Raw genomic sequence first — 26118 nt, forward strand, 5'->3', positions numbered from 1 at the left:
AGATCCTGACAAAAACAGTACCCAGAACGATCACCTCTGGCCGTAATAATGGCCTTGATACGCCTGGGCACTGAGTCAGAGCTTGGATGGCGTGTACAGGTACAGTTGCCCATGCAGCTTCAACACGAGACCACATGTCATCAAGAGTAGTGACTGGCGTATTGTGACGAGCCAGTTGCTCAGCTACCATTGACCAGACGTTTTCAATTGGTGAGAGATCTGGAGAATGTGTTTCCCAGGGCGGCTGTCGAACATTTTCTGTATCCAGAAAGGCTCGTACAGGACCTGCAACATGCGGTCGTGCATTATCCTACTGAAATGTAGGGTTTCTCAGGGTTCGAATGAAGGGTAGAGCCACGGGTCGTAACACATCTGAAATGTAACGTCCACTGTGCAAAGTGCCGTCAATGCGAACAAGAGGTGACCGAGACGTGTAATCAATGGCACCCCATACCATCACGCTGGGTGATACGCCAGTATGGCGATGATGAATATACGCTTCCAATGTGAATTCACCTCGATATCGCCAAACACGGATGCGACCATCATGATGCTGTAAACAGGACCTAGATTCATCCGAAAAAATGACGTTTTGCCATTCGTGCACCCAGGTTCGTCGTCGAGTACACCAGCGCAGGCGCTCCTGTCTGTGATGCAGCGTCAAGGGTAACCGCAGCCATGGTCTCCTAGCTGATAGTCCATGCAGCTGCAAACGTCGTCGAACTGTTCGTGCAGATGGTTGTCGTCTTGCAAACGTCCCCATCTGTTGACTCAGGGATCGAGATGTGGCTGCACGATCCGTTACAGCCATGCGGATGAGATGCCTGTCATCTCGACTGCTAGTGATACGAGGCCGTTGGGATCCAGCACAGCGTTCCGTATTACCCTTCTGAACCCACCGATCCCATATTTTACTAACAGTCATTGGATCTCCACCATCGCGAGCAGCAATGTCGCGATACGATAAACCGCAATCGCGATAGGCAACAATCCGACCTTTATCAAAGTCGGAAACGTGATGGTATTCCTTTCTCCTCTTTACACGAGTCATCACAACAACGTTTCACCAGGCAACGCCGGTCAACTGCTGTTTGTGTATGAGAAATCGGTTGGAAACTTTCCTCATGTCAGCACATTGTAGGTGTCGCCACCGGCGCCAACCTTGTGTCAGTGATCTGAAAAGCTAATCATTTGCATATCACAGCATCTTCTTCCTGTAGGTTAAATTTCGCGTCTGTAGCACGTGATATTCGTGGTGTATCAATTTTAATGGCCAGTAGTGTATATGAAAGAGTAATTTTTGAGAACATTTCTTGTGGAGAAAACAGCGATATGTCTAAAACTAAAATGCATTAAAAACAGTCTTGACCGCAAGAAAATACCTTGGCTACCGGTTTCGGTCAAAATGTGACCATCTTGAGCGGCGGTAAACAGAGTAGGTGTAGTGACTGCACGAGCAGTTGACGTTCGTGGATTCACCATCTGCCCTTTTCGCCGCCGCCGCCTACCACCATGTACATGGTCTGAAGACGCTCACATTCTGGCCGAAACCGGCAACCACTGTATTTTGTTGCGGTCAAGACTATTTTTAATCCATTTTTAAATTAAATGAAGGAGTTCTACTACTGGAGAAATTGGCTACTACTTGATTCTACTATTGGTTCAATACAAAGGTCGGCAGACGCCTGAGCACCAACGACCAGTGTAAATAAAGAGGTATATCCTATGGCATGTAGGCTGATTGCATGCTATATGTCATTTCAAAAAGACTTGCACCACGGAATTGTCGTAAGAAATAACGCCTTACATATTTTATCTTTGAACACTAAAGGAGGGAAAATGTTACAGTCTTACCAAACCTTCGTGAATTATATTACTCCGTATTTTATACCATGCTACTCATAATTTATAGTTTATGCACTAGCTAATTACAATTAGGTTTTCAATGTTACGGTCTAAGGCGCTGCAGTCATGGACTGTGCGGCTGGTCCCGGCGGAGGTTCGAGTCCTCCCTCGGGCATGGGTGTGTGTGTTTGTCCTTAGGATAATTTAGGTTAAGTAGTGTGTAAGCTTAGGGACTGATGACCTTAGCAGTTAAGTCCCATAAGACTTCACACAGGTTTGAATTTTTTTTTTTTTTTGTCTCCAGTGTTATGTCACATACAAAGTCAGCACAGAATGTCCTGTTTCAGACTCTATACTGACAATACCAGACGGCGGGAACCGCGAATTTGTAGCAACTGCAATTATTTTACAATAGCTTAGTAATCTAGATTTAACGAGGTGTCGCTCAGTTTTTATTTCGCGCCTATTAGGGGGAAACTTCAAACAGTGGAGCAATACTGTAGAGTTGGCCTTGGTTAATCCATAATCAGAGTGATGTGAGGCTAACTAAGTACCGAAATGATGTCAAAAAGAATTCGATTACTGCACATTTATTTCAGAATACTTTACACGTATGCGCAAAATTGAACATGACGAACGTCTTCGTTCAAAACAACAAGGGACACTTGCAGTATTAAACTGCCTCAGTTACATGTAATACACATAGCTCTGGACCGCGAACTGTTGTGAAACACGTTATAGGACACGTGTTACTTCTAAAGTTCGCGACTGAACCGACTGTAAACGATGTGACAGAAGTAAATGCTTTACCTATGATACAGTCATAGTTTCTCTTCCACACTCGTGCTCGCTTGAACGGGGGGAAACGGGGAAGAGTATTCCAGTATGTTACTGTACGTGTTATAACTGAGCGGAGAGTTCGATTCTTCGACTCCTCTTCACCAAAAGCAAAACGGCCTCCCAAAGAGTGACCAAACAAAGAAGTTGTTACAGAGCTTGTACCGAGGTTGTTACAGAGCTTGTACCGAATGACCGAAACTGGTTAGCGCAGATTCGCATCGAATCTTGGGAATACGTAGTCCAGTCACATTAAAGGGGTCACCACCTACGTTCGACATCAATATGCGATAACCATTCACAGACGGCAGGTTGCAGTACTAGCAGAAGAGGATGTACAGGGTGGTCCATTGATGGTGACCGGGCCAAATATCTCACTAAATAAGCGTCAAACGAAAAACCTACAAAGAATGAAACTTGTCTAGCTTGAAGGGGGAAACCAGATGGCGCTATGGTTGGCCCGCTAGATGGCGCTGCCATAGGTCAAACGGATATCAACTGCGTTTTTTAAAATAGGAACCCCCATTTTTTTATTACATCTTCGTGTACTACGTAAAGAAATATGAGTGTTTTAGTTGGACCACTTTTTTCGCTTTGTGTAATAATCACAAACGTGGTATCACGTAACATTCCGCCAGTGCGGCCGATATTTGCCTCGTGATACATTACCCGTGTTAAGATGCACCGTTTACCAATTACGGAAAACTTCGATATCGTGTTGATGTATGGCTACAGTGATCAAAATGCCCAACAGGCGTGTGCTATGTATGCTGCTCGGTATCCTGGACGACATCATTCAAGTGTCCGGACCGTTCGCCGGATAGTTACGTCATTTAAGGAGATAGGAAGTGTTCAGCCACATGTGAAACGTCAGCCACGACCTGCAACAAATGATGATGCCCACGTAGGTGTTTTAGCTGCTGTCACGACTTATCCGCACATTAGTAGCAGACAAATTGCTCGAGAATCGGGAATCCCGAAAACGTCGGCGTTGAGAATGCTACATCAACATCGATTGCACCCGTACCACATTTATATGCACCAGGAATTGCATGGCGACGACTTTGAACATCGTGTACAGTTTAGCCACTGAGCACAAGAGAAATTACGGGACGATGACAGATTTTTTGCACGCGTTCTATTTAGCGACGAAGCGTCATTCACCAACAGCGGTAAGGTAAACCGGCATAATAGGTACTATTGGGCAACGGAAAATCCACGATGGCTGCGACAAGTGGAACATGAGTGACCTTGGCGGGCTAATGTGCATTATGGGATTAAGGATAATTGGCCCCCATTTTATTGATGGCAATCTAAATGGTGCATTGTATCCCAGTTTCCTACGTAATGTTCTACCGATGTTACTACAAGATGTTTCACTGCATGACAGAATGGCGACGTACTTCCAACATGATGGATGTCCGGCACATAGCTCGCATGCGGTCGAAGCGGTATTGAGTAACATATTTCATGACAGGTGGATTGGTCGTCGAAGCACCAAACCATGGCCCGCACGTTCACCGCATCTGACGTCCCCTGATTTCTTTCTGAGGGGAAAGTTGAAGGATATTTGCTGTCGTGATCCACCGACAACGCCTGACAACATACGTCAGCGCATGGTCAATTCATGTGCGAACATTACGGAAGGCGTACTACTCGCTGTTGAGAGGAATGTCGTTACACGTATTGCCATATGCATTGAGATTGACGGACATCATTTTGAGGATCTATTGCATTGATGTGATATTTACAGGTAATCACGCTGTAACTGCATGCGTTCTGAGAAATGATAATTTCACAAAGTTACATGTATCACATTGGAACAGACGAAATAAAATGTTCAAACGTACCTACGTTCTGTATTTTAATTTAAAAAATCTACCTGTTACCATCTGTTTTCGTCTAAACGTGTGAGCCATATGTTTGTGACTATTACAGCGCCGTCTACCACAAAGCGAAAAAAGTGGTCCAACTAAAACATTCATATTTCTTTACGTACTACACGAATATGTAATAAAAAATGGGGGTCCTATTTAAAAACACGCAGTTGATATCCGTTTTACCCATGGCAGCACCATCTAGCGGGCCAACCGTAGCGCCATCTGGTTTCCCCCTTCAAGCTAGATAAGTTTCGTTCTTTGTAGTTTTTTAGTTTGATGCTTATTTCGTGAAATATTTTGCCCGGTCTCCATCAATGGACCACCCTGTACAAAGAGTCTCTGTGGAGGGGGGGAGGAGGAATGTGGTAAACAGTGCAGTTGCAATTAGAAACCAAACTGTACCCAGGTTGCTGACAGGGCTGCAAATGTTAAAAATTCTTAAACAATGGAGTCGTTGTCTGTTGTCGTAATGCGGGAACGGAGCGATTTAATTGACGTTCAAAAGGGCATGACCATTATCTGTCGGACAAAGTTGGGAGCGTTTCTGAAAAGGCTAAAGTATATCGTGTATGGCAAAATGGCGCCATTCAAAATCGGCGCCGAGGGAAATTGTGGTGCACCACAGACCATAGATGATAGGGATGAATAACAGCTATGTGTACTGGCGAAAAGACATGCGGCCGTTGAACAACGTACCGCCCAGATGAACCAAGGGACTACCCATAATGCCTCCTCAACGAGATTCCAGCGAACATCGCTGTATATGGATCTCCGCAGCAGGCGCCTTGTCCATTCACCCATGCTGACTGCTGTTTATCGGCGACAAAGGCTGGAATTTGCATACCGGTACCACAACGGGACGTCTCTGAGTGGCGACAAGCGACCTTTTCAGGCGAATCGCGTTTTATGCGTGCACGGCGTGAAACGTCTGAAAGCAATCACACTGCGAGAACCGTAGTCAGGGTGCACCCCGAAGGAGAGAGCATTATTGTCTGGAGAATGTTTCCATGGCATTCGGTGGGTGATTCGTCATTCTGGAACGCACAATGGATCAACACAATTATGCGTCTATCCTTGGGGGACACCATCCACTCCCACACGCAGTTCGTTTCTTTCTCGGCGCGATGGCACCTACCAGCAGGATAATGCAAAGTGTCTCACAGCTCGCAGTGTAAGTGCGAGGTTGGAAGAGAGCCAGGATGACTTTAACGCACTCCCTTGACCACCAAACGAAAATCTGTGAGACCACCTCGATCGGGCTGTTCACGTGATGGATGCTTGACCGAGAAACCTAACGCAGCCGGCCACGGCGCTGGACTCGGCATGGCTGTACATCCCTGTCGGTACTTTGCATAACCCTACTGACACTCTTCCCTACGTTTCACAGCGGTGATTATTCAGGCTTTCGACAGATGTTCACTCTGATCTGACTGGACTATGTAAACACCAGAAAACAAAATGTAGTGTGACGAAATGAAAGCGCTGCGTAAGGAGGCGCCTTGGAGCAAGTACTATGAGGTGCACTGAAAGACCCAAGTCGAAAAACGGCCCCAGGAGTAGACAACATTGCATTAGAACTACTGACAGCCTTAGGAGAGCCAGTCCTGACGAAACTCAACCATCCGGTGAGCAAGATGTATGAGACAGGAGAAATACCCTTAGACTTAAAGAAGAATATAATAATTCCAATTCCAAACAAAGCAGGTGTTGACAGATGTGAAAATTACCGAACTATCAGTTTAATAAGCCACGGGTGCAAAATACTAACGCGAATTCTTTACGCAAGAATGGAAAAACTGGTAGAAGCCGACCTCGGGGAAGATCAGTTTGGATTCCGTAGAAACGTGAGGCAATACTGACCCTACGACTTATCTTAGAAGATAGATTAAGGAAACGCAAACCTACGTTTCTAGCATTTGTAGACGTAGAGAAAGCTTTTGACAATGTTGACTGGAATACTCTCTTTCGAATTCTAAAGGTGGCAGGGGTAAAATACAGGGAGCGAAATGCTATTTACAATTTCTACAGAAACCAGATGGCAGTTATAAGAGTCGAGGGGCATGAAAGGGAAGCAGTGGTTGGGAAGTAAGTGAGACAGATTTGTGGCCTCTCCCCGATGTTATTCAATCTGTATATTGAGAAAGCAGTAAAGGAAACAAAAGAAAAATTTGCAGTAGGTATTAAAATCCATGGAGAAGAAATAAAAACTTTGAGGTTCGCCGATGATATTGTAATTCTGTCAGAGACAGCAAAGGACTTGGAAGAGCAGTTGAACGGAATGGGCAGTGTCTTGAAAGGAGGATATAAGATGAACATCAACAAAAGCAAAACGAGGATAATGGAATGCATTCGATTTAAATCGGGTGATGCTGAGGGAATTAGATTAGGAAATGAGACACTTAAAGTAGTAAAGGAGTTTTGCTATTTGGGGAGCAAAATAACTCAAATGGCTCTGAGCACTATGGGACTTAACATCTATGGTCATCAGTCCCCTAGAACTTAGAACTTCTTAAACCTAACTAACCTAAGGACATCACACAACACCCAGTCATCACGAGGCAGAGAACATCCCTGACCCCGCCGGGAATCGAACCCGGGAACCCGGGAGCGGGAAGCGAGAACGCTACCGCACGACCACGAGCTGCGGACGCAAAATAACTGATGATGGTCGAAGTAGAGAGGATATAAAACGTAGACTGCCAATGGCAAGGAAAGCGTTTCTGAGGAAGAGAAAGTTGATAACATCGAGTATAGATTTAAGTGTCAGGAAGTCGTTTCTGAAAGTATTTGTATGGAGTATAGCCATGTATGGAAGTGAAACAAGGACGATAAGTAGTTTGGACAAGAAAAGATTAGAAGCCTTCGAAATGTGGTGCTACAGAAGAACGCTGAAGATTAGATGAGTAGATCACATAACTAATGTGGCAGTACTTGACTAGAAGAAGGGATCGGTTGGTAGGACATGTTCTGAGGCATCAAGGGATCACCAATTTAGTATTGGAGGGCAGCGTGGACGGTAAAAATCGTAGAGGGAGACCAAGACATGAATACACTAAGCAGATTCAGAAGGATGTATTTTGCAGTAGTTCCATGGAGATGAAGAAGCTTGCACAGGACAGAGTAGCATGGAGAGCTGCATCAAACCAGTCTCAGGACTGAAGACCACAACAACAACATGAGGTGCAGTGACTCATTTGTTATCCCTGAAGAAAATGCAAGTTTATTAGTTTAAGAGCATAAAACAGTAACGAAAATTTTCGGCTACGATTTTCCTGAGCTATTCACGTTTTTACATGATGCTCCTATAATTAAATATCTATGCTGGTAAAATATCGTATAAATGACTCATAGGCTAACGTATATAGCTGAGCCTGATTTGTCGTCCGTGAGTGCCATCGGATCCCCGTGGAATATATTCTGCAACCCAAAGGACATGTCTGTCTATCAAGATGCTGCAAAGAGAGAGGTCCTGATCCACGGTGTTTATTTGGTAAAAAGCTTTCTGTAGCTAATATCGCATAAATACTTCTTTATGTTTGACAACCGGTTTTGACGGACTTAGCTGTCATTATCTAGTCTTCAAACATTTTTGTTACAAAACGTGTTCATTGTTGACTTGGAACCTCATGCCAAATTATCAGTCAGTGGATAAAATGTAGAACATTGCGCAACTGCAAGTCAGAAATAAGAAGTTTAAATCATGGCCATGTTCGTATATTTAGCGCTCTGTTTACGTTAACTTGACGTATCCAATCACTGATGATCCACCTTAGAAGACATATATGTGACCCTGTGACCTTGTGTGTGTTTTATAGCTATGATGAGGTCCCTTTATTACAATTCAGAGAAATCTAACTGAAAAAGGATGTGACCTCGTTTCACAGTATTTTGCGCTGGAGAGAGTACATGCACAGCTCGGAGAGAATCATCGTTTGTGTGAGCGTGACAATGCAGCCTATCATAGAGTAGAAACTGAAATGGACTTGCACCGCGCGGATTAGCCGAGCGGTCTCAGGCGCTGCAGTCGTGGACTGTGCGGCTGGTCCTGGCGGAGGTTCGAGTCCTCCCTCGGGCATGGGTGTGTGTGTTTGTCCTTAGGATAGTTTAGGTTAAGTAGTGTGTAAGCTTAGGGACTGTTGACCTTAGCAGTTAAGTCCCGTAAGAGTAAAAAAAAAAAATGGACTCGCCTGTCCATAGTACCGACCTGAACCCTACGCAACACATTTGGGATGAGACAAAACGTCGATGTCGCACCAGACCTCAGCGTTCAACATCATTACCCGTTTTGTTCCGACACTTGCGGCAGAATGGGCTGTCATTCATACACCTCGTTGTAAATGTCGCCAGAGAAGTTCCAGTCCTCATATAGGCGAAGATATCCGATACTGATATGTACTAATAGCACTAACAGGTGTTCGGATACTTTCGATGAGACAATGTAGTGATTACCGCAGTAATTCTTTAGTTCATTAAATCCCAATTTGTCAGTTTCATTGAATAGTCGAGTTACTGCAGTAACGCCTATCGGCTGAAGACGACTAAGTGATGTGGTCGAAACTAGTCCCCTTATGTAAAGAAAGTGTGACGATTTAAACACAACAGTAAAAAATCTTGTACATTAATGAGATCTTGTGCTCCACGATGTTACCACATTTAATTCCGTATATTCGTAATTTATTTTATACCTAAATTACCCAGTGATATTGCTTCAGGATAAATAGTATTATTAATTCAACGCCAATAATACCGTTGGGCAACTGTTATTAATAGATTTATTAAATATTACGCAATTTTCCTATGTTGTGATTGCTGTTTGTTACTAATGAGAGTTAATGCAGTCATTATGCCTGATATTTATGTGAGCAGAAGGATATAAGTACAGGGACGGCACCTGCATTATACGGTGGACGTGCTCTTATTGGACGCTGAATGCTAACATTGATCGCAGTAATACAGCTGGCATTTCTGGTTCATTTGATGACCATATTGTGTGCGTGTGTATGTCGGAGCGACGTTAATAATAGCTAAATGATGACCACAGCCCGACTGCAAATAAATTCGTGGGTTTGGCAATGTAACAGTTACATTCTCGGGGTATGGGCGTCGACACCGCAATTTTTTTTTTTTTTTATTCCGCACGTATTCAAACGAAACAGTGTAACGGTGACAGGGAATGGATGGATGCGTGCGGCGGTGGGGTATTTTGTCCTTGACAGGTAACGCACCCGCATATGTGTGTGTGTGTGTGTCTGTGTGTGTGTGTGTGTGTGTGTGTCAGTGTCTGTGTTTCCCCCCTCTCACTGTCGTAATCTAATACGAATATATCGCTACTATTATACAATAGGGCAAATCTACGGATCAACGGTGCAGCCTATTCCGTGGATGTACGAAGGAAAGATAGTAGAAATAAATTTCTATTAATCATTCGTAATTTTTGTTAAGTCGTGCTGCTACCGATAAACGTTTTATTTCAGCAATTGGATTGGAATAAGTTCGTACAGATTGTGCAATTGTCTTGCGTCTTGTGTGGTCATCTAAAAAGCAGTGCAGAAGCACAAGAGTTGTAGCCTTGTTCTCCTCGGCAGCAATCAAGGATCATTTAAAAAATAATTTGCAATGGATAATTGATTGTGCAGGGTCATTATATATGCCTGAAGAGTTGGACGTGAAGGAGCCTTGTGTGAGGTTCCAGTGCAAGTTGTTCCCTGTTGTTCCCTGTTGCCTGCGTCGGCACTATATATGCGTGAAGAGTTGGACGTGAAGGAGCCCTGTGTGCGGTTCCAGTGCAAGTTGTTCCCTGTCGTTCCCCGTTGCCTGCCTCTGCTATGTCGATATATATATATATATATATATATATATATATATATATATATATGTGTGTGTGTGTGTGTGTGTGTGTATGTGTGTGTGTGTGTGTGTGTGTGAGAGAGAGAGAGAGAGAGAGAGAGAGAGAGAGAGTTATGTGGATAATTGCAGTGAGTCTTGTTAAAATACAACGACGTGTCTGTATCGTCAGTGGTCTGGAAAGCCGTTGTACGAGGCGCTAAGTCTTAAGTCCAAAACTGAACGACACTTTGGAGCCTTCGGAAGCACATGTATAAAATTTTCAGTTTTAATGGCAGGGAAAAGCATCATCGTGAAGTATTGACAATACATATTTGATTCAACTAAGTAAAATTCATGATAAGAAGTCACACAACGTGTTTCGAGAGCAGGCATCATATTCAGTCAGCTCGACACAATTTGAAACGAGATTCTTCCGACCAGACAACATGTTTCCAGCCATAAACAGTTCAATGTCGGTGTTAACTTGCCCAGGCCAGGCGTAAAGCTTTGTGTCGTTGTGTCGTGCTGTCATCAAGGGTACACGAGTAGGCCTGCTGACTTTACAACATTATCTGCAAACAATCCGTGAGGGCTACTTAAATAGTCTCCCAAATCGTTAATGTAGATCAGGAAAAGCACAGGTCCTATAACACTTTCTTATGGAACACCAGATATTACTTCTTACTCCATGATTTTCCATCAGTTGCTACGAACCGTGACCTTTCTGGTACGAAATCAGAAATCCAGTCGTACAATTGGCACACAAATTGATTAGAAGTCGTATTTGAGGAACGATGGCAAAAGCGTTCTGGAAATCTAAATATGTGGAGGCAATCTACCGTCCCCTATCTATGGAACTCGCTACTTTGTGAGAATAAACGAGTTGTCTTTCACAACGTTTTCATGCAATTTGGCTGCATAGTTCCTGAGAAATCAGTACCCAAAACAATCACCTTTGGCCGTAATAACGGCCTTGATACGCCTGGGCATTGAGACAAACAGAGATTGGATGGCGTGTACAGGTACAGCTGCCCATGCAGCTTCAACACGATACCACAGTTCATCAAGATTAGTGACTGGAGTATTGTGACGAGCCAGTTGCTCTCGCACCATGGACCAGACGTTTTCAACATGTTCTGTATCCAGAAAGGCCCGTACAGGACCTGCAACATGCGGTCGTGCATTATCCCGCTGCAGTGTAGGGCTTCGCAGGGATCGAATGAAGGGTAGAGCCACGGTCGTAACACATCTCAAATGTAACGTCCACTGTTCAAAGTGCCGTCAATGCGAACAAGAGGTGACCGAGACGTGTAACCAATGGCACCCCGTACCATCACGCCTAGTGATACGCCAGTATGGTGATGACGAATACACGCTTCCAATGTGTGTTCACCGCGAGGTCGCCAAACACGGATCCGACCATCATGATGCTGTAAACAGAACCTGGATTCATCCTAAGAAATTTTGGTCTTATGTCAAAGCGGTTGGTGGATCAAAACAAAATGCCCAGACACTCTATGATCAAAGTGGTACTGAAACAGAAGATGACAGACTAAAGGCCGAAATGCTAAATGTCTTTTTCCAAGCTGTTTCACAGAGGAAGACTGCACTGTAATTCCTTCTCTAGATTGTTTCACAGATGACAAAGTGGTAGATATCGAAACAGACGACAGAGGGATAGAGAAACAATTAAAATCGCTCAAAACGGGAAAGGCCTCTGGACCTGATGGGATACCAGTTCGATTTTACACAGAGTACGCGAAGGAACTTGCCCCACTTCTTGCAGCGGTGTACCGTAGGTCTCTAGAAGAGCGTAGCGTTCCAAAGCATTGGGAAAGGGCACAGGTCATCCCCGTTTTCAAGAAGGGACGTCGAACAGATGTGCAGAACTATAGACCTATATCTCTAACGTCTATCAGTTGTAAAATATTGGAACACGTGTTATGTTCGAGTATAATGACTTTTCTGGAGACTAGAAATGTACTCTGTAGGAATCAGCATGGGTTTCGAAAAAGACGATCGTGTGAAACCCAGCTCGCGCTATTCGTCCACGAGACTCAGAGGGCCATAGACATGGGTTCCCAGGTAGATGCCGTGTTTCTTGACTTCCGCAAGGCTTTCGATACAGTTCCCCACAGTCGTTTAATGAACAAAGTAAGAGCATATGGACTATCAGACCAATTGTGTGATTGGATTGAAGAGTTCCTAGACAACAGATTGCAGCATGTCATTCTCAATGGAGAGAAGTCTTCCGAAGTAAGAGTTATTTCAGGTGTGCCGCAGGGGAGTGTCGTAGGACCGTTGCTATTCACAATATACATAAATGACCTTGTGGATGACATCGGAAGTTTACTGAGGCTTTTAGCGGATGATGGTGTGGTATATCGAGAGGTTGTAACAATGGAAAATTGCACTGAAATGCAGGAGGATCTGCAGCGAATTGACGCATGGTGCAGGGAATGGCAATTGAATCTCAATGTAGACAAGTGTAATGTTCTGCGAATACATAGAAAGAAAGATCCCTTATCATTTAGCTACAATATAGCAGGTCAGCAACTGCAAGCAGTTAATTCCATAAATTATCTGGGAGTACGCATTAGGAGTGATTTAAAATGGAATGATCATATAAAGTTGATCGTCGGTAAAGCAGATGCCAGACAGATTCATTGGAAGAGTCCTAAGGAAATGCAATCCGAAAACAAAGGAAGTAGGTTATAGTACGCTTGTTCGCCCACTGCTTGAATCCTGCTCACCAGTGTGGGATCCGTACCAGATAGGGTTGATAGAAGAGACAGAGAAGATCCAACGGAGAGCAGCGCGCTTCGTTACAAGATCATTTAGAAATCGCTAAAGCGTTACGGAGATGATAGATAAACTCCAGTGGAAGACTCTGCAGGAGAGACGCTCAGTAGCTCGGTACGGGCTTTTGTTGAAGTTTCGAGAACATACCTTCAACGAGAAGTCAAGCAGTATTTTGCTCCCTCCTACGTATATCTCGCGAAGAGACCATGAGGATAAAATCAGAGATATTAGAGCCCACACAGAGGCATACCGACAATCCTTCTTTCCACGAACAATACGAGACTGGAATAGAAGGGAGAACCGATAGAGGTACTCAAGGTACCCTCCGCCACACACCGTCAGGTGGCTTGCGGAGTGTGGATGTAGATGTAGATGTTTTGCCATTCGTGGACCCAGGTTCGTCGTTGAGTACACCATCGCAGGCGCTCCTGTCTGTGAGTCAAGGGTTACCGCAGCGATGGTCTCCGAGCTGATAGTGCGTGCTGCTGCAAACGTCGTCGAACTGTTCGTGCAGATGGTTGTTGTCTTGTGATACGAGGCCTTTGGGATCCAGCATGGCGTTCCGTATTACCCTCATGAACCCACCGATTCCATATTCTGCTAACAGTCATTGGATCTCGACCAACGCGAGCAGCAATGTCGCGATACGATAAACCGCAATCGCGATAGGCTACAATCCGACCTTTATCAAAGTCGGAAACGTGATGGTACGCATTTCTCCTCCTTACACGAGGCATCAGAACAACGTTTCACCAGGCAACGCCGGTCAACTGCTGTTTGTATATGAGAAATCGGTTGGAAATTTTCCACATGTCAGCACGTTGTAGGTTTCGCCACCGGCTCCAATCTTGTGTGAATGCTCTGAAAAGCTAATCATTTGCACATCACAGCATCTTCTTCCTATCGTTTCGTGTGTGTAGCACGTCATCTTCGTGGTTTCCGCAATTTTATTGGTCAGTAGTGCACTAGTGTTTACTCATATTGCCATTAGAGACGCTCAACTAATTTTAACACTATTTGTCATATTAAAATTGTTATTTCTAAGGTATTAAAGGAGGTAGTGTATGCGTGAAACTCTGGTCCGATCAGGTTAAATAAATAAAAAAAACTAAGTTGCTCGCGTAGGCAAATGTTCTTGATTTGAATTCTGGAATACTTATTTCATCTTTTTTGGTAATGGAATTTCGGAAAACAGTGTTTAGTAATTCCGTTTTAGTGGCACTGTTGTTAGTAACATTGTGGGTGCTATCAAGCAGTTAAGATATTGATTGCATCTTACAACTGATGTACTATACGTACAAACAGAATCTCTTTGGGTTTTCAGCCAGATTTCGAGAGGGTTTCGTTGTGGAAACTGCTGAAAGCATCTCGCACTGAAGATCGCGCTAAGTTTCGCGCTTCTGTAAAAATTCATCAGTCTCTGGTATTTTGCGTTCTTTTAAATTTGGCATGCTTTTTCAGTTGCTTCTACAACAGTATCCTGACCTCTTTTGTGTACCACGGAGGATCAGTACCATCTGGTATTAATTTATTTGGCCTATATCTCGTCGATACTACTTCTTTCAATTCAGATTACATCGCGTATACACTTACATAGGCAGACTGGAAGTAGTGGAAACTGTCTCTTAGGGAGGTATCAAGCAAGTTTTTATGTGTTTGTAGGATTCTGTGACTCAGTCAGTAAAAACGAAACCTTTATAGGATCATTTTGTTGTCCATTTGTCTGTCTGTCTATCCGACTGTTAAAAACCCTTTTTCTCAGGGACGTGTAGACGTATGCAGTTGAAATTTTTGTCACATACTAAGAGTTACGGTCCATTGAAGCTTCTAAATCAGTGCAGTCAAAAGACACGGCCATATATAATTAAGTCTTGAGAACTTTTAACATTGAAGCGCGTCAGCAATCGATAATTTAATGATTATAAAGAATCCGCCTCGATTGCAATTAGATATGGGATTTTTACCTAGGTTTCGGCGCGGATAACTACGCCCTCTTCGGAACACACTAAAACTACAAACTGCCTAAAGAGGCATGGTCCAACATTAATACAGAACGCCCAAACGGCAGTTTGTAGTTTTAGTGTGGTCTGAAGAAGGCGTGGTTATCCGCGCCGAAATCCAGGTCAACATCCGGTTTCTATTTGCAATCGAGGCGGTTTCTTTATAATCAAAATTAAGTCTACACGGAACCTTCAGTTCACAAGTCGTGTGTGTACCTGAGCAGATTTTTTTCAAAAAGATAAGTTTTGTTTTTATTTTTAGTCTTCCTATAACGACGTTGTGGTCACTAATTCCTGTTTCTGTTCTGATGCTCCCTATTTGAGCGGTATTATTTGTTGCTGAGATTTCAAGTATGTTTTCGTAGCTGTTTACGCAGTGAGTGGGGTCCTGAACTATGAAGATGCGGTGATACTCGAACGATTCGTGAACAGCCAAAATTCAGATTTTAACAACTAAGATATCGGCAGTTATGGAAAATGTGCCTCATTCAAGGGTAAAGAACGCCTAACACCATCCCCAAGTTTTATGTTCAGGGCGTTATTTTTGCTAGGTGATAATTAAAACCTTATGACTGCCCTTATGACCAAGATAACACAGTAATAATGGCACAAGGAGGTACTAAAACAAATCTATTACACGAATTACTAAAAATACTTAGTCTTGATTTGAGAATTATAGAGTAAATAAAGCAGTTTAGTGTCATAACGTCTCGAAACCTAAATAGATGTTTGGATGAAAAGCGGAAGAAACAAAGTTATCATTTTTCTTTCCTTCAGCATGCAAGCGCTCCAAACAACGTCCAGTGTTAACTATATGAAAGTCTCGTCAGATTTTTCAGTAAAGAAGGGGCAGACTTTTTACAAGTAAAATGAAGCGAATATTAGAGATTGTAGATATGAACTTCGCGAAATCTCTTAGAAATCCAGTTTCATTTTCTCTGATATGATCTTCAAAAGATACCGTTCACCTCAAAAAGAATAAAGTCCCCTCGCCATCAAAGAGCAGCCGTCTGCAGTTTTTAATATGTTTTCCCCTCCGACGACGTCAGACACGCAGATATTGCAATAGACGTCGGCAACATAAAACTGTTTCACAGACCGGTTGCAAACGGTACAGTTTTATAGAAGGGTGTCGCGTTATTAGAAAATTGTTGCGAAATGCATGACTGCCTGCCAAAGATCAACGTACAACGACTGTCATTACAACGCAACGCAGTGTAACTCTCTAATACGAACGTTACCATTCACTATACGAGTATGTGTGCAGGATTATGGTGCCAAGGTGCTAACATCAATAAAGTTTCAAAATCGACCCAGTATATCGAAAGTAAGTGTGTAGCAAATGATACCGCAGAAATTACCGAATATTTAGTGATGTAGTTATAGCTCATTGCTTTTTTCTCCACCGTGTTACTGAAACATGGAACACACCGTCTGTTTTTAACGTTTGTAACAAATGGCTCAAATGGCTCTGAGGACTATGGGACTTAACATCTGTTGTCATCAGTCCCCTAGAACTTAGAACTACTTAAACCTAACTAACCTAAGGACATCACACACATCCATGCCCGAGGCAGGATTCGAACCTGCGACCGTAGCAGTCACTCGGTTCCAGACTGAAGCGCCTGGAACCGCTCGGCCACACCGGCCGGCAACGTTTGTAACAGCTTGTGAAAAGAAGAATACAGAGAGATAGCGAAGCGATGTTACTTGTAAATTTTTCCAAAAAAGTGCAAAATATCCATCGCAAAATACCAAAATCGCTAAACAGTATAGTTTCAAGTAGACGTCTTTGTAAACAAAGCCTAGTAGGTACCAAACTGCGCCATTCCGGCAGATTTCAATCCTGCGCGTTACGGGAAGTACAGATGATGAAACATGTGGTGTCACCGCCAGACACCACACTTGCTAGGTGGTAGCCTTTAAATCGGCCGCGGTCCGTTAGTATACGTCGGACCCGCGTGTCGCCACTGTCAGTGATTGCAGACCGAGCGCCGACACACGGCAGGTCTAGAGAGACTTCCTAGCACTCGCCCCCAATTGTGCAGCCAACTTTGCTGGCGATGGTTCAGTGACAAATTACGCTCTCATTTGCCGAGACGTAGTTGGCGTGGCCTTCAGCTGCGTCGTTTGCTGCGACCTGGCAAGGCGCCATTATCATTTGCTATTTATCTTGTGAAGCATGTGCCGTCGGACCGATGTTTACCAATTATGGATGAAAGTTAAGTATTCCAGAAGCTACGTACTATTTTTGCTACTATAAAGACCTTGTCATTTTCCAGACCTCACGCCATCCTGCGTGAGCTTGAACGCGTGCCTTTCGGCTACCTCGTAGTGGCTTGGCTGTCTCGCCAAGTCACAACAAAACATGTGCTATCACACTAATAAATAGTCAACTATCGGATGTCATTAGAAAATGTCCCCTCTTTACATTTTTAAAACTACGTGCTATAATACTTTGGTAGACAGTAACATTCGGAGAATTAAACAATGAAAATATTGATCTCTCAAAGGACTATATTTGCTCTTATCGGTGTCTTGACCCTTTTATAAGATAATGCGTGTGCTTTAGGGATTTACAATGCGGTTATTGTATTGTGCTTGCTCGTGTTCACCACGTGACCTTCACCTGCGTTCTACATGTAGCAAGTTCAACAACATCTGCTGGAACTGCTAAAACCGCCAAGATTGCCCACCCAGAAAAAAAGCGAATTGAGGTTGAGACTGTTCTAATTACAATCGTCACTCTCCAGCGACAACACGATGGAACTATTTATATAATGTGCCACCGTTATTTGCACTAAATGGCTAAGACACGAACTGACAAGAAAATGCAACGCTAATAGGCAATGTAATTGATAAAAACATCTCACCAAAGTTGCATAATTTCCGTGACACCAGAACAGTTTGTCTTTTCTCATCACTTTTCTGTCTGGTCTGATGCGCGCCACAAATTTTACTTATGTGCCAACCTCTTCAATTCAGAGCAGCAGCCGGCCGGTGTGGCCGTGCGGTTCTAAGCGCGTCAGTTTGGAACCGCGTGACCGCTACGGTCGCAGGTTCGAATCCTGCCTCGGGCATGGATGTGTGTGATGTCCTTAGGTTAGTTAGGTTTAAGTAGTTCTAAGTTCTAGGGGACTGATGACCTCAGTAGTTAAGTCCCATAGTGCTCAGAGCCATTTGAACCATTCAGAGCAGCATTTCCACCCTACGTCCTCGATTATTTATTAGATCTTTTCCAATTTCTGTCTTCTCCTACATTTTTCACCCTCTGCAGTACCTTCTAACCCCATGGACGTTATTCCCTGATGTCTTAACTCATGTTTTATCATCCTGTCCCTTCTTCTTGTCAGTGCTTTCCACAAGTTCCCTTCTTCGCCGTTCTACAGAGAACCTCTTCATTCCTTACCTTATCAGTCCACCTAATTTTCAACACTCTTCTGTAGCACCACATCGTGAAAACTTCGAATCCCTTTTTTACCAATTTTCCCAAAGTTCATGATTCACTACCATACTGTGCTGTGCTGAATACGTACATTATCAGATCTTTTTCCTGTGATTAACATCTGTGTTTCGCACAAGCAGGCTTATTTTCTCTCCTTGCTAATATCTTATTTTACATCCTCCTTGCTTCGTCCGTCATATGCTATTTTACTTCCAAATTAGCATTACTTATCTTTGTCTACTTCCTGGTCACCATTTTATAAGTTAAATTTCTCGCTATTCTCATTTCTGCTGCTCCTCACAAGTTCGTCTTTCTTTCGTTTACCCTTAATCCATATTCTGTTCTCATTAGACAATTCACTCCATTCAACAGGCCCTGTAATGCTTCTTCACATCACTGAGGATAGCAGTTTATCAGCGAATCTTATTACTGAAATCCTTACACCCTGGGTTTTAATTCTACTCTTGAACATTCTTTTATTTCCATCATTGTATCTTTGATGGATAAATAGAGAAGTAGGGCGAAAAACTGTATCCCCGTCTCATATCCATTTCAGTTCGAGTGCTTCGCTTTTGTTCTTCCAATCATACAGTTCCCTCTGGTTCTTGTACATATTGCACTTTTCCTGTAGCTTACTCGTATTTTTCTCAAAATTTCTATTATCTTCCACCATTTTACACAGTGGGACTCTTTTTGTAGGTCAACAAATCCTACGATAGCAGTGTCATCACTGCCTCTACGGTGCCTTTAGCTTTCCTAATATGAGAGTGATAGTCATCTAACAGATCCTCGATTTTCTCTCCCGTTCTTCTGTATATTATTCGTGTCAGCAGCTTGGATCCATGAAATACTGACTGCGCGGTATTTCTCGCACTTACTACCTTCAGAATATTGTGGGTTATATTTCTTTGGAAGTCTGACGGTATGTCTCCTTTCTCATAAATTCTAATCGTCAATCTACATCTGCATCTACATCTATATTTTACAAACCACTGCGAAGTACATGGCAGAGGGTACGTACCATTGTACCTGTTATTAGATTTTGTCCTCATTCCATTCGCATATAGAGTAGCTGAATAATGACTGTTTAAATGCCTCTGTGCATTCTGTAATTAGTCGAATCTTGCCCTCAAGTTCCCTACAAGAACGATGTGTAGGAGTTTGTAGATTACTTTTAGACTTCATTTAAAGCCGGGATCTGTAAGTTTGTAAGTAGTCGGGATAGTTTCTACCAATTCAGTTCTTTCAACATCCCTCTCACACACTTCCGCGAATCAAATCAGACCGTGACCTCTAGTGCTATATCTCCTATTAGTTCTATAGGCACGTATCCAACATACTTGATGAACGAACTCCAATTTGAATAGCTGTGAGGTTGACACCCCCTCAAATGATTTCAGAATTTCCCTTCTGCACTATATGATCTTAGTCTTCCAAATTTCCGTTTCGTACTGACTCTAATAACGATTCGTCAGTGTCTTCCATATCGACTCTCATTCCTTCTATCACGTCTCTGGTCGCTTATCGAAGAGAGCAATATCTCTCCTTTCGATTTTTCTCCATATAACCATAAAGCATTCTTAAGCTGAGTCGTTGACTGAGTTAAAATCGCTTGGCAGAATACTGTGGAGTAAATGTGCGTGCGTCAGAGGTAAGACAGTCATCAACAAAAATGTTACTCACTGACAAAATTTTTTATGCGTTTAAGAATAAAATAACGCTCTCAGAAAATCCACAGTGTTTACGCATTACGTGGTTGATTATAAAAATGAAGAGCACATATTGGAATGCCAGGCCACGAACAATCAGAACAATAATTCCTCTGAAACACTGTGTGTGTGTGTGTGTGTGTGTGTGTGTGTGTGTGTGTGTGTGTGTGTGAGTGAGTGGGAGAGAGTGAGAGAGAGAGAGTGTGTGTGAGAGAGAGAGTGGTGTCTGTTCTGTCGGACATGTCGTACAGAACAGACATTTCACTGTTCTTTGCAAGAGAAACCAAATCCAGCAGCAGTAGGACATCGAAATAATTCGATGGCGAAAACTGAGAATTTGTACCCGACTGGAACTCATACCCAGATCCTGTGGTTAATGCAAGCAGTTGCCTTAAACGCCTCGACGATCCGGAGACGCCAGTTCGGGTCCGTGCCATCTGCAGGAATACAGGACTACCTGGAAGCAAGTGCATGAATAGACTTTGGACGCTACTAATGTGGGACAGGTTGAGAATTTGGGTTGGCTGGCAAACGTATCTGGATGACCGAGAGATGCTGGCACGGTAGCTCAGTGTGTTCGGCCGGAGGGTTATCTGCCTCCTGTAATATAAAAAAAAACTAAATGAATGGATCAATGATGAACTTGAACAGGTGCTATGAGACGTCCTCCCCGAAATAATGCAGCGAATAATAATGTACAAAATGAGATTTAAAAAAAGGCAGTTAAGGCAGCTTCTTGTGTTAAGTAGGATTATCCCGGTTCGATTCCCGCTGTGGTACAAATTTTTAACTTTCACCATCGAATTATTTCGATACTCGATTGCAGCTGGCGTCTGTGTCTTCATCCTCTGAAAGTGCAGACGTGAAGGGAGTGATTTCCATGATTCGTCTACCTGGAAACCCTCATCCCGGTTGACGTCTGCTAATTGTGTTTCTACAGGTTCCTTGACCTCAGAATCACAACAGGATGAGATTGTGGCGAGTATCTTGAATTTCCCCATATTCCATGGAATGATCAGTCGAAATTCTGCGTTCAGTCACCGCAGATTCGCTGGGCTGTAGAAGGAGGGTGTATCACTGCTTTTCGATACACCGTTCTTGTACAGTGCGTATATTTTGTCCCGTGTAACTTTCGTCACGCTGACAGTGAATTCCACAAATACCGGCCTTTTGTAAATGCATATCATCTTTCACAGAACCCAGTAGAGGTGCTATCGAGGCCGGCTGCACTGGATGCATTCGGTACCTAGCATTTGTTTAGTCGTGTGCCACTGCAGCACTCGGGACATGGTCCAACAAGAGCAGCACGCAGCAGTCAAACGCATAAAAAAAAAGTCGCCGATCGCTAGCCTAGTAATCAAAATCTTCTACGCTTGTTGTGCTTTCGAGCCAACCCATTCCGCAGTATCGTAAAACAGGGTCGCGCGCCACAGTACACAGCCGGTAGCGGGCACTGGAGTAAACAACCGGCGGCGGCGCCGTGTCAAACAACGCATCAGCCGCCCATTGCTTATTGTTGGTTCTGCTATTCGGCACGGCGCGGCGCTGGTAAACGAGTCGTGACGTCATCACCTGTTGGCGGGCGCCCGCCCACGCACCTCGCTATCACGTCCCACGCACAGCGGATTGCGCCGCTCCATCTAGGCTTCCTGCGACACACAGCCATTCTAACTCCACGTACCTCCAGTGCAGACCGGTTTAATGAGAAGCGCGACGGGACATCAAACAGTGCTCAACTAGCAGCGCCTGGCTTGCACGCTGTAATTTCAGAGGGAATTTAATTTCCGGACACGATCACAAAAAAGGATCGTTCACATCCACACTCCTTTCTGAGCGCTTATCGATAACTTCGTGATACGCTGTTTTGTTTGAATCACTGTCTTTTAATATAAACTGCCTGACAACGCAAGTGAAGTACGCAGGAGAGATGGAAGAGATGAAGAACTGGAACTTTGGCACTGAGAGGGTATATGATGTTATCTCAGTGTCTACGTCAGGTGCAATTTACCAAGTACCTGGCACTACGAGCCCAGTTATTAGTATGATGCGACACTCGCTCTGGCCTGGATTTACACAGATTCGGTAGGGAGGGATTTTAAAAGGCCGCTGTATCGTCTGCTGAGGCAAGCTCGATCTGGGCTTGGGAAACCAATTTTTAGTTTTGAATAACCAGGATTTTTCGGTATTTGTTTGGTCTCTGTTATAACAAGTGATTTTTATTTTTTACTAATAACTGCCTTTTACATACATATGACTTAATCCTTCTGCACTAGTAACAAGTACCTTAGCTTTGTTTGGACATCTCCACACATAACAGCGCCCTGATAATTATTATAAATAAGCCAGACTCAGTGTAGCTGTCTGCTTATACTTGCAACTGAGGGTGGAAGACTTGAGTTATTTACACAGAAACTTGACAGCCTACGGCCTGAGATGGGTGACAAGTTGTTTACATTCCTGCCAAAGCAAACGTCTCAGGGATCGGCCATACCGCACGCGTTAGTGCAGTGAAGTTGCACTACTTTCCCTGACTGTGCTCACTGCCTTTCTGCTCACGTGTTGTGGTTACTTAATCAAAGCCAGATTGCTAGGGTATGCCCATACCACCGTGCTAAAATTTTAATATGTGTTAAATGAAAGAATTAAATGATACTAGGACTGGCACATTAATGTACGCTGTCATAAGTCAGCATATATATGCTTGATGGCAAGACTGTCCACAGATACGTCCTAAAACACCACCAGAAAAGTGGTGAGCTCAGTAGTAATTTCATCTTTAGCGCATATAAGCACATGACGCGCATTATAATGCCTCACAAAGCTGCTGAGTAACGTAGTTACCATAAAATTACTTTGATAGTGGAGAACGTCGCGGTTCAGCAAAAGAGAAGCATTCTGTCTTTTGCACGTGGTATCACGAGAGCTTGTGAGCTGTAACATCTCTGTTCTGTATCGCGTCTGTTTCCTCGTTTCTGTGGCTGTTGTGTACACAAGGGAAAGAGGTTTTCTGAAACTGCGGGGAATTGGCCAGTCATTCCCTAGTGCCCCTAAAGATATACCGATCTGGCAATAATCGCCCAGCTCGATGTTGGGTGTTGCAGAGAAACTACCAGCAAGGGAAACTCCCCCATCGCACCCCCCCCCCCTCCCCGCAGATTTAGTGGTAAGATGACCCAGTGCATAGCCTGCCAAAGACTGAACACAGGTCAAGCATGAAACAGGTAGAAGGTGTACTGAACTGTGAAAAAAGCAAAATAAAAAGAGTGAACGGTCAAAGCTTAACAATTTCAATATTTCGAGAAGCTGTGCAGCCGCGGCGTCGTGATTAAGTGGTCACGGTATTGGACTCTAAACCCAACGAGCCATGTTCGAAACTCCGTTTGCATTTTAATTCTTATTTATTTATTTCAAAGACATTACGAACTATCCGTACAGTCACTGAAATGTTTGTTCTCCTCTTTGTAGTCCTGGCAGTTGTCATGGTATACATTGGTTATAGAATATGAGTCATCTGGTTCGAATACGTTACCGTCGCAAGCAACTGTGATTAACAATGGGATCGGGAGAGATATCACGCGCACAAACGTCTCACAGAAATGAAAACAACAAATAAGCTTTGCTACAACAAAGGAATTCAAGAGTCAAAACTTCTTAAACGGAACGCAACTTCATAAACGTTAAAAACACATGTTTTGACAGAGCACAGAGAAACTGTGTGATTGTGAAACCGTTGCCCTCATTTGTTGCTATTTATGTGACAAATTATTATGTTTTCATCATTTCCTTGGAAGTCATGACATTCACATTCATACTAACACCTAAATCGGGTAGGGAGGATATCTCATTCACTTACCAGCAATACTAATTAGGTGCGTCGATAAGGGATTCCTATCATATGACAGAGGTACTGTCACTAATTCCTTGTATGACACACCAGACATGTTCTCCGGTGGAGGATTCGGACGACTTGTCGCCTTATCATCAAACTTCTGCGCTTCCCACTCGAAAGCCGCTTACTTTCGGTTGCTAATAGAGTAGTTGTGCAGAATCAACTGTCATCATAGGTCCCTACCTTACAGGTCGCTGTTGAAAACGGACGTTATACCACGACGCAGACAAAAATATTGATAAAGTGAAAAAAAAAAAATTGGGACGAGGGAGGTTTGAACACGGCTCGCCCCTCTGGAAGTCTAACACCAAAACCTTTTATCCACGACGCCGTCGGCTTTCAATCTGCTGGATTTTGCACTTCCTGTCCCTGGACAGTACACGGTTTCTGTTTTGCTTTTCTTTCATGCGAGGGTTGCCCAGAAATCACTTCACCGCATTTTTCTTCAACAATTCTTTATTGAAGATAATGAGAATTACACACGAAAGAATCGTGTTTTATCTACACACCCTATTTTTCCACATAATCTCCGTCCGTTCTACGGCCTTTCTCCAGTGTGAAACAAGGGCGTGTAGGCCCTGTCGATACCAGTCCTTGTCCTGGTGGTGGATCCGGTGCTTCATTGTGTGAAGCATCTCCTCATCAACCTCAAAATGTCTTCCACGGATGCGTCTGTCCTCGCCAATGACAGACAACATCAATTCGCCTCAACATGTCAGGTTGGATGATCTCGCAAACCGCTGCAAATCGTGGAGCTCAGCCAAATCGCCATCTGGTGACCTCCCGCTCCATTCCCAGCGATTAACTGGACTTCTGTCGACAGCAGATGCTCCATAGATTTTGCACCAGCTTTTGTGGATATTCGCCACAGCTCCTTTCTCTGCAGTGACAAATTCAATGCCGGCACGTTGCTATAGACGCCATTTTGAAACTGTCCTGTAGCTACGCTATATGTCGGAAGTGACGGAAACTTGGCTCGCTCACTCAGGAGACTTCAGATAATACATACATAAACGTTTCGCATTCGCAGCATTGTTTTCGGCTGAGAAAAAGAATACCGTGCATTACTTTCCGTGCAACCCTCGGCTTCATATGTGTTCAGCTTTTGACGGGCTGTCCACTGAGCCCTCTAACTACTGAACCTGAGGCGGATACGATGGAACGTTTCTCTTGTAAGAGTAATGGTAGGAAGCAGCATTGCTGTATCGAGGTGTGTAGTCCACCTGCACAATAGGGCAGTGAGGCGGGTAGTCGAATCGTGAACCTTTAGGCGCCACGGCATCGTGAACCAAAAAATAAACAGTTCTGAAGAATGACAAAAAGAACGGCTTGTTGTCGCTCGAAACTCCAGCATCCGCCGTTACGAAAAGAGGCACCCGCTTTGCCATCAGGTGGACCAAACGTAGCCGTTAACATGTGCGGCTATAGTGGCCCTACTTGCTCCCTTGATGTCACGAGGATTGTATTTAAGACCCCGTATCGCCACAGCCAGGCAAGTAGAAGCTGACGCACCATCCTGGAGATGATCGCCTTCGGCCCGCTCATGAGCCTCCAGCGGTCTACCACGTGTGACCTTGGCCTCTGCAGGCTCCAGTGCTAGGACTTGGTATCCATTGGTGTTAAACTTTTTCCATGATTGTGAATTCTAGACAGCCATTCAAACAGTGGTCTGCCTGGTCATAGAATTCACACTGTTTGGTTCACAGTGGTAGTTTTGCACTAAGAACCTTTAATTTCAGACTTGTACCAGGTGTACCGGTATGAAACGAGCGTTTTTTTTTTTGTGAAAATGAAACACTAATTTTGAATTGTAAAGTAAAAAGATTTTGTTCAAAGTACTGACCATTGCTTTCTATACATTTTTGACAACCTTTCTGGCAGTTTG

General features: G+C 43.8%; 1 protein-coding gene across 2 annotated transcripts in view; it reads left to right on the forward strand.

Annotated features, from left to right (window-relative positions):
* Positions 1-26118, forward strand: part of LOC124612423 (muscle, skeletal receptor tyrosine protein kinase-like) — a 621962-nt gene that overhangs the window by 528179 nt on the left and 67665 nt on the right. The window lies entirely within an intron of this gene.

The sequence above is a fragment of the Schistocerca americana genome, chromosome 4 (genome assembly GCF_021461395.2).
Source record: "Schistocerca americana isolate TAMUIC-IGC-003095 chromosome 4, iqSchAmer2.1, whole genome shotgun sequence".
Classification (NCBI taxonomy): domain Eukaryota; kingdom Metazoa; phylum Arthropoda; class Insecta; order Orthoptera; family Acrididae; genus Schistocerca; species Schistocerca americana.